At 47.2% G+C, this 17,921-nt stretch overlaps 1 protein-coding gene across 1 annotated transcript in view; it reads right to left on the bottom strand.

Annotated features, from left to right (window-relative positions):
• The window catches only part of LOC142575565 (phosphatidylcholine:ceramide cholinephosphotransferase 2-like), a 276,015-nt gene that overhangs the window by 158,945 nt on the left and 99,149 nt on the right, over nucleotides 1-17,921 (bottom strand). The window contains exon 2 of the mRNA XM_075685027.1: nucleotides 3,641-3,743. The gene's annotated coding sequence lies outside the window, so the exon portion shown is untranslated. The remainder of the gene's footprint in view (nucleotides 1-3,640; nucleotides 3,744-17,921) is intronic.

Genomic DNA, 17,921 nt, shown 5'->3' with positions numbered 1-17,921 from the left:
ACTTGTACACTTTACAGAAAAAAAAAGAAACCGATTACAATAACAATTACTTCATTAAAAATGTAACTGATTACAGGTACCAATTACTGTCATCGAGAGTAATTGAGTAATTACTAAAGAGCACTCGATTAATTTCACGTTACATTTCTCCCCATTTTTATTAACACTGCATTAATACACTAAATAGAAAGAGTTGGCCTCGCTATTTAAATGCGTCCACTGCAGCCCGTCACTGGTAGTCTTCAGCAACAACTGGCTTTCAAAATTTCCGCCTGTCATCTTCTCTCTTCCTTTTCCCATTCTTTTATTTCTTACTTTTTGCGAAGCCACCAGGCTTGACGCTGAAGACTCGCTCAAAGTGCGCGCGCAGGGGGCAAGGGCGGTGTTGTAACGCGCGAACACCTTACCCATTATCCTTATTATTGTGGTTACTCAATGCCGCGACGCTCGCGTCTTGGTCCGATACGAAGCGCAGGGGTTGCTGGAGATCGGAGAAGGCGCTACCGGCATAGCCAACGAAAAGCTGAAAAAAATTATACGTGGTTGAATGCGTGGGAACAGCGTCCGCAGTTCATCAAATCGATGAACTCAGCACCCGCCGTGGTTGCTCAGTGGCTATGGTGTTGGGCTGCTGAGCACGAGGTCGCGGGATCGAATCCCGGCCACGGCGGCCGCATTTCGATGGGGGCGAAATGCGAAAACACCCGTGTGCTTTCGCATTTCGTTAAACCCGTGTGCTTTCGCATTTCGCATTTCGTTAAAGAACCCCAGGTGGTCAAAATTTCCGGAGTCCTCCACTATGGCGTGCCTCATAATCAGAAAGTGGTTTTGGCACGTAAAACCCCAAGTATTATTATTATGAACTCAGCTTCGTCAAATCGAAACCTGGCGTAGCAAGTGGCAGATGTTCTTAAACACAAGCAACACATCGCTGCTTTCCTTTCATCGCCAGCAATGCTACTCAATGCCAAAATATCTCATTCTCAAATGCGAAATCTCATCTGCAAGTACTTGCGTATCTAGGCGTTAGTTTTTCGTCTGCTATAACGCGTCAGTTTAACGTCAGCTTTCACACAGTGCACGCCACTAACGAAGCTAACCTCCTTCTTGGTTGTCTACGTCGTAACCTTAATGCAGCACCTACTTCCCGTCAGGCAACTCGCCTATCATACATTACTCAGACCGACACTCGAATACGCATACGCTGTGTGGCACCCTCACCAATGTAACCTTAATAAAACGCTAGAATCTGCACAAAACCGTGCAGAACGATGCATTTTCTCAGATGACTCATATCAGTCAAGTATCACCGTACTAAAGGCACGTGCTAACCTCCCAAGGCTTTCATTACGAATGCGCTTGTTCCACAAGTTCCATTACGCATCACCTTGTACTCCAGCCATCAAAACAGTCCATCGCAATTCAGACTGCATCAATCAATCAATCAATCAATCAATCAATCAATCAATCAATCAATCAATCAATCAATTGCCTACCCGCCATCTGCTCGCACCACTGCGCTCCCCTCACGCAAAACCCCCTTCACTGGGGCCTTTGAGGTATTGTAAACAGATATATTAATTAAAAAGGGTGGCCATCGCTATCCAGCCATGGCAGCGCCAGTTGGAATGGTCAGCCAGCATGTGGTGGTACCGTCCGGACGAGGAAAGAAACACTGGGGGCCCGGTTTGCCAGACCGAACACGGGGATCCGCGAGATTGCTGCGTGACACGACCACGGCCGTTCTCGATACCGCAAAGGCTGCGTCGCCTCGTAGTGCTTGCGGCGACAATAATGCAACTGGTTACATGTAATTGGTTGCCGACAAAAGTAAGCGATCAATTACAAAATTACCAAACAATGCAATCGATTACAAGTAATTAGTTGCACGCAATTCGTTACGTACAAGTCTGGCTGGTATACAGTTGCACGCGTCAAGAGCCTACACGTTTTCATCTCGCAATGCGAGCAAGGGGTGATCGAGCTCCCTCTTTTTCTTTCTCTGCGTTGGCTCAGGGATTACGTTGCTACAACGTCTCAACGAACGGTGCACAAAAAGCAGACAGCGATGACAAACTCGTCTCCAACGAAACGCTTCTCTCCGTAACAGTGAAAGCGAGCATCCCACATTCGCCCCTAAGGGAGGTCGGGAAAACAGCAGTCGAGACACCCAATATTTATAACGCAGTCACTTCGTGCGCACACGTTCTCTGAGCGTAGTTCTATTTGCTAGTTTTCTACGATCTACGACACCAGTACTCGAGCGAACCTGTAGCTCTTCAAATATTTATTCGGTGCAGTAAGTTCGGCCCGGTTCACCACTTGGTATTATTACATCAAGCGTGGGCACGGCGAAAAACATCTTGCGGTGCATTGCCGAGCAGTCCACGGCGATATACTCGGAAGGAGTAGAAAGCAGTCGCGAAAACAGCACCGTGAATAAAGCGCTGATCTTCAAACAGGAGACGCTTACTCAAAAATACTGGCAAATATCGACGCGCTCGAAGCTTACAGACTCGCGGCGCGAAAAAGACTTGCACAACCGTTTCTCTCATATTGGGACTTCTCCAACTAGTTCTGTTCATTTTAAGCCGCAACGCGTTTTTTTTTTTTTTTTCCTTTCCCACCTGCTTTTCTAGAACCTTTCAGCTTCCCCGCAGCAAAGCACGCCGGTAAACCTCAACAGCCGGTGGAGCGGGCTCAATTTTCGATATTGTGCCACCCCACCTTTCGGCTGCCGTTCAATGCCTTATGACATTTCTTTTTCTTTTATTTCCTTCCTTTCTTTTTTTTTTTTCTGAGAGTGTGTTTCAGTACCGGTCTTTCTTTCTTTTTTTCATTTCCCTCGTTTCAGTCGACGGCGTGGTCACAGGCTTTCCGGCGAAGACCAAACCCGGTGCACATTCTTCGAAAAGGATCTCCTGGGCTCTCACGCACTCGTCGTCTCGCCAATGTTAGCTCGCCAATTGTCGACTGCTCTTTCCAACGCGAGCTGCTGGGCACAGCCGCAAGCCCGGGTTGCCGGCTCTTATTGGTCGAGCCAGTCGTGACTCCAACTTCGGTACAGCCCTGCCAAGCCGCTTTGATAGACTGAAGGCTCAAAGGCTGACATCAGTTCGGTCACTTTCCTCTGCGGCAGTCCTCCTCCGCTTTAGAGCGCGAGCGAAGGGATGAACAACATGGCGGCTACTTCAGTCGGTTGACCCCGCCGCTGTGACGTCAAAAGCCGCGAAAAAAAAAAAACAACCTTATATACAGAAATAAATTGTAAGATAGAGTCCTTCCCATGCACTGACGTTTCCTTTTATTACTATTATTGCTATTATTACTACATTCAAACGATTTGGCAGTACCAACCGCATCTGCAGGGAAAGGGAAGCTGTCGCCACCGGAGCTGCACGCATGCATCGTCACCGACGCGCCAAAGATCCTCTGACGAGTCTAAAGCCTCAGCAAATGACGCCGCATCAGCTACCCACGAGACCGATATGTCCTGTTCGACCGAGACTATATAGGATGGTTCAGAGACGACGTACGTCTTACATATTATGAGAAATGAGGTTAGCTCCCTTAGCCGCGCTCCAGCGAGGAAGGTAGTTCCAGCGCGGACAAGGGCGCATTAGGCCTTTCCGATACTCACCCGCTCGAAATTGCCGCTGTCCGTATGTTCAGCCGGAGAAGTGCGATCGGCACAGCTGGTGTCAGACCAACAGTCGGCTCCCACAGGCTACCATGATTGACACCTGCGAACACGAAATAACAAACATTGCAGCTGCAGCGCCCGTTGAAGGGTAATAGAAAATAAAGCTGCCTTAATTCATATGAAGTGCTGTATAGTAACTGATCGTGGTAATCCGAACCGCGACGTATTTCATCGAGTTGGGCAAGCCAGGAGGATACAGAATTTTCCCCACTTCACGCAATTCAGATGGCTATTATCGGTGGTATATCGGACCGCGACATACCTAAATGTAAGCTATCTCTAGAAGGCACCTAGCGCACCAATTTGATGTTTTTTTTTTCTCCAAGCAGCTTCGAAAACGTGTTGTGACGTCAACAATTTGCGGCATCAATTTAAGGCAATCGTACTACATTTTTGCACAAGACACTTCATTCCATGGAACCGTTGCAAACCAAGAAAGAAAAACCCATGGATATCGCGCGGGGTCCTTCAAGCAAAGCGTAAAGTAAAAAGACTTAGACATACTATTAAACTAAATAAGGGCCGAATCTATCTCTAAAAGATAGATTGACCTCCGTTCTCACCGACTTCAGAGGAAACTTAAGGAAAGCAAAGCATCACTACATCAGCAAAACATTCCCTGATTTCATTACCAACAATCCACACAGGTTTTGGAGAAACTTTCACCCGTATTCAAGTGCGTCACCTGAACGGTCTCTAGAAGAAAAAACGACTAGAGCGAACACATCCAATAATTTTTTTTTCAGTTTTCACTACAGATAATGGCTTCCCTCCCTACCCTGTTCTCCTAAATTGATCGATTCATTAAACATAACTAATGCCGGCGTTCATAAATCTACCGCTTAATCTCGAAATCAAAAAGCTAATGAGCCAAGTAATATCCCGAATGATTTTTAAAAGCGTACGCAGAATGATGTAGCCAATACCTTACCATAATATACCGCATCACTCGCATCCGCACAACTACCAGATGACTGGAAAAAAGCGAACGTGATTCCTATACATAGATCCCGTGACATCAACGAACCTTCTAATTACAAGCCAATCTCACTTATGAGTACACCTTGTAAAATAATAGAACATATTATCTTCAAACACATCTCTATATTTCTTGAGCATAAACATATATTAACACCTCAAAAACACGGCTTTAGAAGCGGCCTATCAACGGTCACACAACTAAGCGAAGTGGTTCATGACCTTGCACTGAACATAAACAATCGAAGCCAGACAGACATGATCCTTCTAGACTTCAGTAATGCATTTGATTAGATAAGCCATGTTAAATTAGTTGCAAAACTTGAGGCTACAGCATACGATCGGGGATGGTCAGGTAACTGAATGGGTAGAAAACTTCTGATTGCATCGAACACAGTATGCTATAGTTGATAGAACTCCTTACAGGCCTGTAGCTGTCCCCTCTGGAGTTCCTGAAGGCTCAGTGTTGGGCCCATTTCTATTTTCAATATTAATTAACGGCATTACTGCAAACATTGAATGTGACACTAAGCTCCTCGCGGATGTCCTTATTATTTATAAAGAAATTGTGAGTTACGCAGACCACTTATTATTAAACAGAGTACTTGACTTGGCGTCCATTTGGGGCGAAGAAGGGAAAATGTCAAATAACACTACTAAATCTGTGTATCAATGTTGTGAACACGAAAACCACAACATAAGTGACAAATTTATCAAATTTAACAGGTGCTGGCACCCTGGGAAAAAGCCAGCTCTTTCGCCGCTTCGATGGCATGCTCACACACCTGTAACCCAGTTTCGCTACAGCTTCCGCTTAAACGATCTCTCTCGTAAGCTGATTCTTACTAGTTACGAGCTATAAAGCAATCACAGGGCCACAATAATAAGCTGTTGCAATTAAGTAGCGCATTTTGTGCGTGTACTCTTTTCTTTTCTTTCTTTTTCTCTCAGCGTCTAGTTCTCTCTTGCTTATTCTTACGTTCGTGTAGGTAGGATACTGTTTTATAAGGACGACTTAAAAATTAAAAGCACACTTCGAAGCAAAGGACTTGCGTTTTTGCACTTTTCTAACCATTAGTGCCCAATAAGGTAGGCTGTTGAGCAAGAAAAACGTCTTTAAAAGCCGTCGCGCGGGGGGCCTGAGGCACCGAACATCCCAGGAGGCCACAATGTGGAGCAAGTACAAATCGAGAGGGCAGCGACGTGCTTTTTAGGAAGCGCCGAGATGAGAACGTCTAACACTGCCCGACAAACAAGGACGAGCGTTCAGTCTAGCCTCGCTGGGGGCGGACAGAAGAGCTGGTAAGGCTCGCGAGGACCACCGCAATCTTTTTAACCCTGCGGCGGCCAAGTGCGGAAAACCCAGGGGAGCGCGCAGCCCCGAAGTGAGCCAGTGGTTACGACGGCGGCGTCGCGCCAGCGCCCTATATACGGCCGCAAAGCAGATCGACAACGAGACACGGCTCCTCTAGCTCAGCGCGCCACGACGTGACGTCATTAGGCAACCATTCCCCTCAGCCTCCCCCCCTCCCCCCCGTCTCCGCCCCTTTCGTCCCATTGCTTTCTCTAAGAAGTAGGCCTATATTGGGGGAGGGGGGGGTGCTGGCGGGTAGCGAGGCTGTTTCCAGAACGATTCTTATAGCGTCGCTCTTTCAGCGCACCCACTCACGAGAACTGGGCGTAGGATTGAGTCACAAATATTCTGTGCGGTCCCCCGAAAACACCTTAACGCCTTACGAGGTGAGCGTTGAAGAGACCTCGATTCTAGGCGATGCCAACTTAAAACGCCCGCGGCGCAACCGAGGTAATGCCAACTTAAAACGCCCGCGGCGAAACCATGGTAACGAACCCAGCCTGTGGGGGGAGGAGCGGGGGGGAGGGGGGGAGCAGCATTGGATCAAACGAATGATCCAACGCGGCGGGGACTGCGATATACGCACATTCCTCACAGTATGAGAAGTGCTGCGATGCGAGTGCAGTCGCTAAAGATATAACTGTGGTTACTACATAATAGCGTTCACTCTCGGGCACGCATTACAAATAAAGTGTCGTGGCTATGTGGCTCAAGTCCTACTTTGACGAAAACACAACAAAAGTACGCGTATGTGGCAACAACTCACAGGTCAAAATTTATAGACAAAATGTAAATGCCGCCTCAACGAAATCTTCGGCAACCAGCTTGTGTGCGCATCTAGTATTTTCTTTTTTCATTTTTTTAGCTGCACAAATTTTTTTTTAATTGCATGTGGCAGATAGCACGATTCTAACCGTTGAGCTAAGTTAGTGAATGAGGCGACCATTACTACCATGAGAAATCACAAAGCTTAACTAAACAATTATCGTAATTAAGTTAATTAATTTATTAATTAATTACTTTATGGCACACATTGCAACCTACGAAATTTCCATAGTGAGTTTGCAAGGCATATCGAGTTGGAACCAATTTTGAGGATGGCACCGGTTTCGAGATGCGCGCCGTCAAACGTGCGGTAAAAATGCACCCCTGTTCCACTCACTTTTTTAAGAAAACGTTATATTATGCACTGAAGGAAAAAATATAACTGGAACGCCAATGCATTTCGTCGGGCACATTGAAAATTAATATCTGGAAACAGGTGTAGTCCTGAGAATTCGTTCCAAGTGGATACGTCTAGCGACCTCACCGGCTACAATTCATAAATTGAAATACGCGCCGTAAATAATCGAAAAGCTCATTAGCACAATTATATAATTTATTCAATTAAGGATTTGAAATTTCGTAGGTGTAACGGCCGCCTCATCGAACAATTTAGCTCAAGGGTTAGAATTGCAATCTCTGCCAAATGCAATCCTTTAAATTTGGCGCAGCCCCGCTCCCCCCCCCCCCCCTCCCCGTCGAAGAAAGAAGAAAGACTAAGAAAGAAGGGAACAAAGAAAACAGAACACCTGGCATATTATAGGTTCACTGCGTGCTCTTGACCTTTAGTACGGCGTAGACCACATCCAGCCACTCGTAACGTCCATGTGTCTGCGCGTGGTCCGAATACTGTACGCTGCGGTTCTTTCAATTACGTGTTATAGCATATTTTCTGATGACGCGGCTCTTAGCGCGAAGGGTCAATGACCGCGCCGCGAGCAGCCAGCCCGCAGGGTCGTGAACTACGAAGCGATATTCAGGGCACGCCTCCGCGAAACGGAGACGTCGGCGCTGCGAGTCCGGGGTCGAAACTCCGCTCACTGCGGAGAAAGAAGACCCACACATACGCGTTTCCTTGAGCTAACGATTCAGCCTTGCGTGCTCGTCGTACATTAATGGGACACACTAAAGAGGCACACCACAAAGGTAAGCTGGACTGGCAAATTACGTTACTGAAATGGCTGTCGTCTTAGCGTATGCGCAGGGTTGCTGTAGGTCAGAAGGGCGACGCAAAAGCGAAAGACGGATGGTTACGCTGTACTTTAAGGTTTCCGCAATGGAGCCTCGTGACGTCACGGATATTTAAGAGCGTTTACTGACCAGTGACTGATAGATTGTCGACGAGCAAGGGGGGTATACACTGCGTTCTAAATGAACAAAAGACTCAACGTATAGAATTTGAGAGCATTTTATGCACCAAAAGCTACCCAACCACCCCTAAATATTTTGAAACACACCACGTCGCACTGCCATACCGTGGCTACGGTTTGAACGGGAAATTAAAAAAGATATATAATGTTGGTTTTCATTTTCTGCTACGTAGACCAGTGCAACCGTGGCTAATAGCCGACATTTTCCCTCCAAATGCGGGCAAACAGTCTGCAAGAGAACGTTTTTACATAAACTGGTTTAATGTTTGTCTGAAAACATATGAAAGCACTCACATTGTGTTAAGTTTCACCTATGATGGCAACAGTCTTCCATACATTACTATAGGCATTAACTTTCATATAATCTCCGTTTATTCACGCTCAAACCACAACGTCCTTTATTTTTTCTCTCACTCTCTTTCTATATGAGCCCCCCTCCTTCCCCCGTGCACCATCGCAGTCGGGAACGCATGCCGTTAACAGGCTGTCAGAGGGCCGTTACACTCGAAATACTGGTCACCGAAGAAATGACACCAATTCGCGGCAGGATAGACAAAAGCTGAACTAAATGTATGAGCGACGGAAAAGTATCATCACCATTTTCCGTGTGCCGACCTTTGTGCCAGGAATCTACAGGCAGGTGCTATATGCATAGAGGCACATCGCCGCACTTGAAAGCCTGCCGCGCTCATATCGGCGACGGCAAGGCTTTAACAGCCGCATCTGGCTGGTGAGTGCGCAACTCCTACACACGCCGCAGGTCGGCAATGTTGCGCGATCTAGCATTGGCAGTCAATGGCGGCTAGGGAAATACAGCAGGACCTCGTTTTCGCACAGGTCTTTGCCGAGGAATCACTTTGTCTGTGGCAAAGCCGAAACAGGCGAAAAGGTTAAAAAAAACAGGAAGAAAAGAAAGGAGAAGGAAAAAGAAAGGAAGATGCTAACACACAGCACGGGCGCGCAAACACAGATTATCCATTGTGTTACTGTTCCTGCCCGCAAGTAACTTTAATCACGATGGTCTCGTCGAACATCGTTAGTCACCACTGGCGAATTAATAGACATAGAATGAGAGAGAGAAAAAGAAAGAAAACAAAGGCAAAGCCAAGGAAATTCTCCACTAAATGCAGAGCCGAAAACTAAAACCCAGAACCCCTCGATCATGTGACTCCTGGACCCAGGAGCCCTGATCCCAGCGGTATGCCGTATACAGGCTATGTGATTTCATCAGCGCCAGCACTTGCTGTGACAAGATAAATGCTGCTTGCGAAACGTGGGGATCGTTTTCAGTGGAGAGTGCCCGTAGACCATTATATCGTCAGTCAACACAGGAGTAGTAACGAAGACGGCTACAATGATGCCCTAAAGAGATGACAGCACTAAGGTTGGAGTGCTGCTTTCCATCATATACCTACATACAAGCGCAGACAAGTTCGACAAACGTGGCATACAACCTTAAGTGCATTTACGCAAAGCACTCCGGCCGGTGTTCAACTGGTTCAACCGCTCCGATCGCTGCCCTACAAAACAACGGCTGCATACCGAGAGGGTCGTTCTCAGGCTGCGGCGTCGAGGAAAAAAATTAAGCGCCCTGACGACGTCTATATATCTCACGTTCTGCTTCGTATACTGGCCTGCGATTTGTCTGCTTTACGAGCGTGACACACATTGTAACGTAGTGATCACGACGCACTGAGGGCGTTTTTCGAAAATGATATCAAAGGCGTACCATCAGCACATAAGCTGAAACGCGAACGTGAAAATATGATTCTCAGGGTTTGCTATTTGAGAGTTCAATGCAGCATGGGCCACGAATCCATCGCTGAGCGTCCTGTACAAAAGAGTCTATCCGAACAATGCTTCAAATACTAGAGCGGTTCGAGGTATGCCTTTCCCACTGTGCCATTACCGTTACCGACACTATAGGCAGCTGCGACCAGCTCGTGCGAGGCGCATATTACTAGCGCTGAAAGCGGGCAGCTCGCACCTGGCGGGGGCGATAAACCTTAACGACAGAAAGGTGAGCCTATGCTAAAACGTTCCACTGGAGAACGTACAGAGTTGTTGGAAGTTAATTCGACTTACATTCCAATTTACGTCCACGGTATCTGTCTGCAATACAGGTGAGAGAAAAGAATGCTTCGCTTATTTTTGTTTTCGGTGAAAAATAAAATTGACGTGTTCGCAAAGCATCTGCCGCGATAGTTGCGATATAACCATAGCAACGCGCGTTCCACAGTCGGTCACCATCTAAGAATTACAAGGTTATCTGCACACTGTCCAACTAAACCAAAATTTGCCTATACGCGCCAGCCAATTAGATTCAATTATTTACCTGACGTCAAGCGGTTTCACGTGTTTGAAACAACTGCTTCCTCCGCAATGAGCGGTCATCATGTCACTGGTTTCAGGATGAAAGCTGAAAGTCAAGCCACAATTTACAGGGGATCCACTGCTCAGCCAAAGGTAACATATTTTAGCTTGACACAGCTAGCTTCTATTTTATAATTAGCCTAGTATATACATAAGCCGACCAAAGTCACTACGCTATGAGCGGACTCCAGTTGGTTGAGCTCTCTTTCAGAGGTCAAGAGTAGGTGCACTGCTATTTTTGTGGGTGCAACTCTTACGTTGTCGTCGACTATTTACATTTACTGCAGGCTGCTTATATTTGAAGTCTATTTAGTCACAGAAGTTGTTCTCCTGACCTACGAGCCACGTTAGGAACTTTGACAGTTAATAGCTGCAGGTTACTAAGAGCCTAAGATATGCGATATCGACTCGCCATAACCTCCACTAGGTTACTATCCCACCTTTCTTTTTCGAAGAATGCAGCGATAGAGTCTAACACACGCTCAAACCCCTTAGTTGAAAACTTTCGACTTCGTTCCCACTACATTTGAGAGGCGTATATACGTGCAGTCGGAAATCGCATACGAAGCGGCCAGAAGAATGATTGATCCAGACACCACTGCAACGCTGCTGAGGCGATGAGTTACAGTTACATGCACATTCCAAATTCGCTTGTAGATGCTGTTATATATATATATATATATATATATATATATATATATATATATATATATATATATATATATATATATATATATATATATATAGGTCTGCAGATAAAGATCTGGGTAAAATGTTGAGTAAGTGACAGTAAACTACCAGACTATATATATATCGAGATAATAGAATAGCAACTGGAGCAATTGGCGTCTTCTATACGTTGTATACGTGGTGACTCAGTCACAGCTTGTAGGCGGTTACCAGATCTCGCCACGACCTGCGGTGCGCTATCAGGCAGCCCGAACGTTCAAGGAGGCGTCGGCCGCTGGAGTATTCAATAATCTCGTGTGAGGGCGTAAGAGAGAGCACATTACCCCAAGCGCACTGGGGTAATAATACATATCGGCTGCCCAGTCAACCTGCGCAATGCGGCCAATTTTCCATCGAGTAGGGGCTGGATTCTTCTTATCTCCCGACGCAAAGGTTTCGAGAGTTATTACACTGTGGCTGTGCCTTTGCCTATCTGCCACCCATAATCGTCGGGCAATGTAAAAACGTTTGTCCGTGTATTTAGGTTGAAATCAATATTACTGCCGCCTTTAGGCTGCGTTGAGACTCACAAGGTGTCGTAGTCACAACAATGCTAAACTTGGCTAGCCATCGGCATCAAGGCAGTACGCAGTAATGGTGGCACCTGAATAAGTCAGGCTAACGCGACACTGCTGAAACGCGCTTCCTTGGAGCTGTGCCATCCGAAAGTGACTAGAAAGGAGCGCAAAATGTGGCAGTTATCAGACAGGCAGAGACGCAGCACTTTCATTATGTAGTCCACGGGCTAATTTCCGAAGCATTGCTTACGAATGATCATTCCCTTTTAATGCGATATCAATGATATGGACCATACAGGCGAATTACTGCCATCGCCGTCGCCGTTATGTTCCATATAAACTGCAAGGGCGATAACATCGTCGCCGCGCGCCGTATTCTATATGTGCGAGTTAAAACGCGCGAGGGTGAGCCGACCGTGGCGGCTCAATCTCGCGCGCGCAAGGGAGAAAAGCGGGCAGGAAGCGCGCCGTCTTCAGTCGCGCGCAAGGCACTGGGAGTACGGGGGGGGGGGGGCGTTCTACTAAAGCGGCTGCTGAGTATGGCGCGGCAGCGCGGGCCCTATTTTGACGGCAATCTGCGAAGAGTAAAGCGTCTAGGTGCGCCGGGGGCTCATAGCTTCGTGAGCGCTGTTCTCGCCGCTTAGTTCGCGTTGAAGCGAAGGGCAGTATACGAAGGTAATTCGCTCGTTGCTGCTGCCGTTCTTCCTCACGCCAGAGACTTGAAAGCGACTGTCTGCGCTCATCGAGTGAGATGTGTTTATGTTTGCCTGTGCGCGCGGCACGCCATGCTTATTAATTAGTGAACGACTGTTTGCGAGTTTATACGGCCGATAAAGCTAGTATCCTTAATTCGTGTAGCTGTCTACTAATTTACTATCGCAATCGATGCTTCGTCTTTCGGGTGAAACAAACTTTTTTTCTCCTGAGCTCCGCAACATACGACCAGTTAAAACTGATACATTACATACGTAAAATTCAGCTGGCCAGTTACCCATCAGTTCCTAATAACCCTCAATCACCTTTTTTTTTCGTCTCCAAGGCATATCTTTGGAATAATGCAGCGATTCACTTTCAATGCTATTCATTCTCGTGTATCGTCAGTTATCCGAGACGCTCCGTATTTGCGCCTTGATCTCCACGACAGGTGGGTCATGAACGGTGTATGATAAGAAAGGAATAAAGAAATAGACTCGACTGAAAGAAATGCTTACATTACACCGGTGCTTTTTGCATCTCGTTTACGCGATAAAATAAACCGGTGAGTTGAACCGAAGGGTATGACTGGCTTGAAAAATATTCGCAGCATGGGCAAGAGCTCAAAAAAAGAAAGAAAGGAGAGAAAACGAAGAGAGAAACGAGCTAACGTACCCACTCTAAGCACTGAGCGCAAAAAAAAAAAAAGAAGAAATGCTTTACAGGCGCATGCACACGCTGCCTTGCAATCGTGGTTGACGCTAAGCGCTAGACGATCAGTCTTTGACAGCTGTTATTAAAAAAAAAGCAGGTGGGGGAGAACAGAGGAAGGGAATGCGTACGCTCTCCAGTCAGATGAGGTAATATGCAGTCGCAACAAAAGCCCGAAAACTGCATCAGCGAGCGCCGATCCAGAAACGCAGAATACTGCGCAACGAATGCTGCTACAGCGCATGCCTCATGCGGTGGCCGGACGATTCGACAGGCAGCTGCAGCTGCTGCCTAGAGAAAGTCCATTTGTCTCTCTCGCTCTCCCTGCAAGCGTGCGTCGTGACTCACGCCTAATAGACTATGCTGCGCAAGCGAGCGGCCTGTCATCCCTGGGAATTGACATGTCTGTAAGCTGTCGCTGCTACTGCATGCTGCAACTGTCTTCATTCGGTAGGGGTCACCATTCCGTATTTTCCTGTTGGACAGAATGCAGTGACTACTGTCTCTCGCGGGGAGCAGGAGGGGGGGGGGGCAGCGAAATCTAAAACTTAACACATACTCGAAATGCCGATGGTGATCTTATTTTGTGCGGGGAGCGCTCATGACAACTTTCCTCTCAACGCGAGCGGCACACTTTGCACGTCATATCAAAAACGCAACTGAATATTGTACACAGTTATTTGTTCGGCAGATGACGCGCGCGCGGACACATGCATACAAAAAAAAATTAAATTGTGGAGTTTTACGTGCCAAAACGACTTTATGATTATGAGGCATGCCGTAGTGGGTGACTCCGGAAATTTCGACCACCTGGGGTTCCTTAACGTGTACCTAAATCTAAGTACACGGGTGTTTTCGCATTTAGCCCCCATCGAAATGAGGCCGCCGTGGCCGGGAATCGATCTGGCGACCTCGTGGTCAGCAGCCCAACACTATGGCCACTGAGCAACCACGGCGGGTATACATACATACATATTTGAGAACGCTCGCAAATAAAGATACACGAACACAGTAAAGAGATCGCGCGGCTGGTTTGTGTCGGCTCGTTTATAGACAGGGTGTCCAAAGTATCATGGACCAAGATTTAAAGATATGCAAATGACACGTAGCTGGACAGAACCAAGGTAATGCTGTTTGCCGTCGCTGAGAGATACTCAGATCGTTTTTGCATTCCGCCTAATTACATAAGTAGCCTCAATTATTTATTCAACCTCCGAAATAATAAAATAGCAAATATGAAAAGTGTCAATGGAAAAAATTGTAGAGCGACACGAAAAAAATAAATACAGCTTTCTGTTGCTCGATAAGCGCTACATAGAAGTGTTTTTCTGAGCGTGAAAGAAGCCTGCGAATACACGCAAAGTGCCTCGAACGGCCAGTCGCGCGCCACCGGACACATCTAGAGAGCTTTAGCGGGTCCGGTATTGCGGTAAACGCAGGCGGACTGCGCGTTTTGCAGAATGGGAGGAGCCGTAAACGCGAGCGGCCGGAGCGATGCAGCCACCTGGTGGTGCAGAGCTCAACCAGACAAACACACGAGCGAATATTGCAGCAACCAATTGTATTCTGCTTGGCCGCCGATGTGAATTTTCGGCAGCCGCGAATCGTGACAGGATTACGCCGCTCAGACCGACTAGTTGAATGCGTTGGCAATCAGCTGGTTCTCGGTGGCTGCGGACTTGGCTTTACAGTGTTAGAGTGTGTACGATACCGTTTCTACGCGCCCTTTTGAAGAATTTTCTCGTAGGACTTGTGAGAACCGTCTCGTCGTGTAGGTTTAAAAAGTGCGCACCTTAGACGGGACAAAGAAAGGAAACGCGAACCTTGCCATCTAAGGTGCACGCTTTTTAAACTGCAAGTATGAACCAACTAGACGAGCTACATGTTGTACTAAACCGTCTCGTCATCGTGGTGACGAACGCCGCCAATTAACCAGCTCTTGATAAACACGCCGGCTTCGGAAGACTACTTTCACAATGACGGCGCGAGCGAGTCACTTGAGTAGAATGGATTATTCGCCGGTCTGCGGCAATGCGCCTTGTACAGGCGCCCAAATCTTTAACTGGCGCGCGCGAGCGGCGACTTTTCCGTGCGTCAGCGCCGTATGACGGGGCGAGGCTGGAAACAGCTTAGCAGACGATGGGCCCAGCTGAGCGCGCTTTGTCCGTATGCACTTAGCCTCAGACTCTTTGCAGCCGCGCCCCGTCATACGGCGCTGACGCACGGAAAAGTCGCCGCTCGCGCGCGCCAGTTAAAGATTTGGGCGCCTGTACTTGACAGAAAGTGGATGGGGAAAACACGCCGCGGTAGCTCAATTGGTTAGAGCATCGCACGCGTAATGCGAACACGTGGGATCGTTCGCCGCCTGCGGAAAGTTGTTTTCTCATCCCCTTTCGTTGCGATTAATTTATCATTTCTTTAATTCAGTTAGTAGGTACAAGTAATTTCCTCTATGTTTTCCTTGGTGTCTTTCGTTGGCTTGTCACGATATGATTAATAAAAATCGGGCCCCTCGGTTAACCCCCTTTCTTCTCGTTCATTACATAACGAGGGTCTCGAATCCGGCAACCTTGATGCCTTCAGGTAGCATGTGCGAGTTTGTTGACCAGTTGCCTTCAGCCAGAAAGATCACGTACACGTGACGCCCGCGGCAGAAAGGATGTTCCACATCCGCCGCCAAGCCACATCCGCCGCCAACGTGTTTGTGAGTGGTGGCGTTGGCTAACACTCCCAAGGTTAGTTCTAGTAGTAACACATAAACTCCCAAGAACGTGGTTGAGGAAACCGCGCAGCGGTATCTCAATTGGTTAGAACATCGCACGCGTAATACGAAGACGTCGGATCGTTCCCCACCTGCGGCAAGTTATTTTTTCATCCAGTTTCATTGCGATTAATTTATCATTTCTTTAATTCAATTAGTAAGTACAAGTAATTTCCCTTATGTTTCCTTGGTGTCTTTGTTTGTTGGCTTCTCATAAGTGCTAAACAAAGAGTGTTAAAAGGAACGAGTGAGCCGCGGAGAAAAAGAGAGAACGAGTGTATAGATGTGGGTTCGTGTTCTGGCGTGCGAGAGAGAAAGAGAGACGAAGAGCAGAGGAATGTGCTCCGGACAGTATCCAGACGAACGCCGTAAATCTCGCTTCAAACGGAGCTGCATGACGCAACGAAGACAGAAAACAAAACGAAAAAAAAAATAAATAAAGGAGAGAACGCGAGAGACCAGACGGAGCAAATGTCTCTTGTTGACTGATGGACGATGCGCACGCGTTGCGCTGTCTGGTGAAAAAAAAAAAAAAAGCACGAGGCGCGCGCGTGCGCCGCAGCGGCGACAATGGACGTGCCTCGAATTGCTTGGGATACGCAGTACTACACACTGCGCTTTCGCAAGCAGTTGTTTCTTTCGTTGCCGGCGCTAGTGGGCAAATAGAGCCGTATTGTACAGATCGATCTCCATTACGGTCTCTGCGAACGAATGGGCGCAAGATCGTCCCCTTGCAGACGAACAGCAGGCGCGCTGCGGCAGCGCCATGTGCACAGGGAGACCCGCGGCAGGGACGATTCGCCCGCGAGTCACGGCCAGCTATTATAATGAGGTCTAGGAGCGGGACCCACTGTGCTGTACCGGCCCCATAGGGTTACGGCGAAGGCGAGTATAACGCAAGCGCTGTACATTGCGGGGCTCCTTCGCGGAGCCTCGCTCGAACGTGCAGCGAATGGTGCTTCCCGGTTCTATAGATGCCTCCTCTCGCAGGGCAAGCGAGTGGCGGCTCCATTTACATGGACGCTTTGTTTCGCTGCCAATTGAGAGCTTCAGTAGCGCAAGCAATGTTTGTTTGTTCGATGATACTGTTAGCCCCCGAAAGAACCATTTCAGGAATGGTAATACAGAACATGAGAGGTAATATATCTTACTTCCATGCAAAATATAAATTAACATAGGAAAGCTTGAGCACAGCAGTATAGGCAAAGTCGTGCATGCGTGTTGCGCATATTAGCCTCCCCCGCCCCCCCCCCCCCCCCCCCCGCCCGTAAAATTCACGGTAAATCATTTTTTTTTCACATTCATAGTTAGGACAAAATAGACATTAAAGAAACTTCAGTGCACTGACTGTGAATTTATTGTTAGTTATTAGGAAGAAAAGTTGCAGCCTCTCGAACGTTGTTCTCAGTTCTAACGGAGGTATATTTGCTGACATGCAAAGGACTGTAGGGGAGTGGAAGTCATTTGTTAGAGATAATGTAATGTATTAATGGGATACCACAAAGACCGCTTTATTTAAGTGGGTGATTAAGCACACCATCAAATTAGCCTACAGCTCTATCATCATCATCGTCGTCGTTATTATTATTATTATTATTATTATTATTATTATTATTATTATTATTATTATTATTATTATTATTATTATTTCTGATGTCCGGACGTATAGCAGAGAGTCGTGTACATATGGCTAATTCTTTAGATAGGTATCATCGGCGGCGTGACCAACACAAAACATAGCGTATACAAAACAGCTGGTACATGCTGACACTCAAGTATCCAGCTGCATGCGTTCAGGCGATAGTGAAGCCCAGTCTCAGTATGAAGGTGAGAAACATCAGAAAAGAGGGAACTCTTCGATGAGGTCCCGTTACATAGCGTGCGCAATGTTTTCATAAGAACATACTAG

Source organism: Dermacentor variabilis, chromosome 1 (genome assembly GCF_050947875.1).
Source record: "Dermacentor variabilis isolate Ectoservices chromosome 1, ASM5094787v1, whole genome shotgun sequence".
NCBI classification, from domain to species: Eukaryota; Metazoa; Arthropoda; class Arachnida; order Ixodida; family Ixodidae; genus Dermacentor; species Dermacentor variabilis.
Note: the sequence above shows the minus strand (reverse complement) of the source record. Positions and strands in the feature narration are given on the sequence as shown.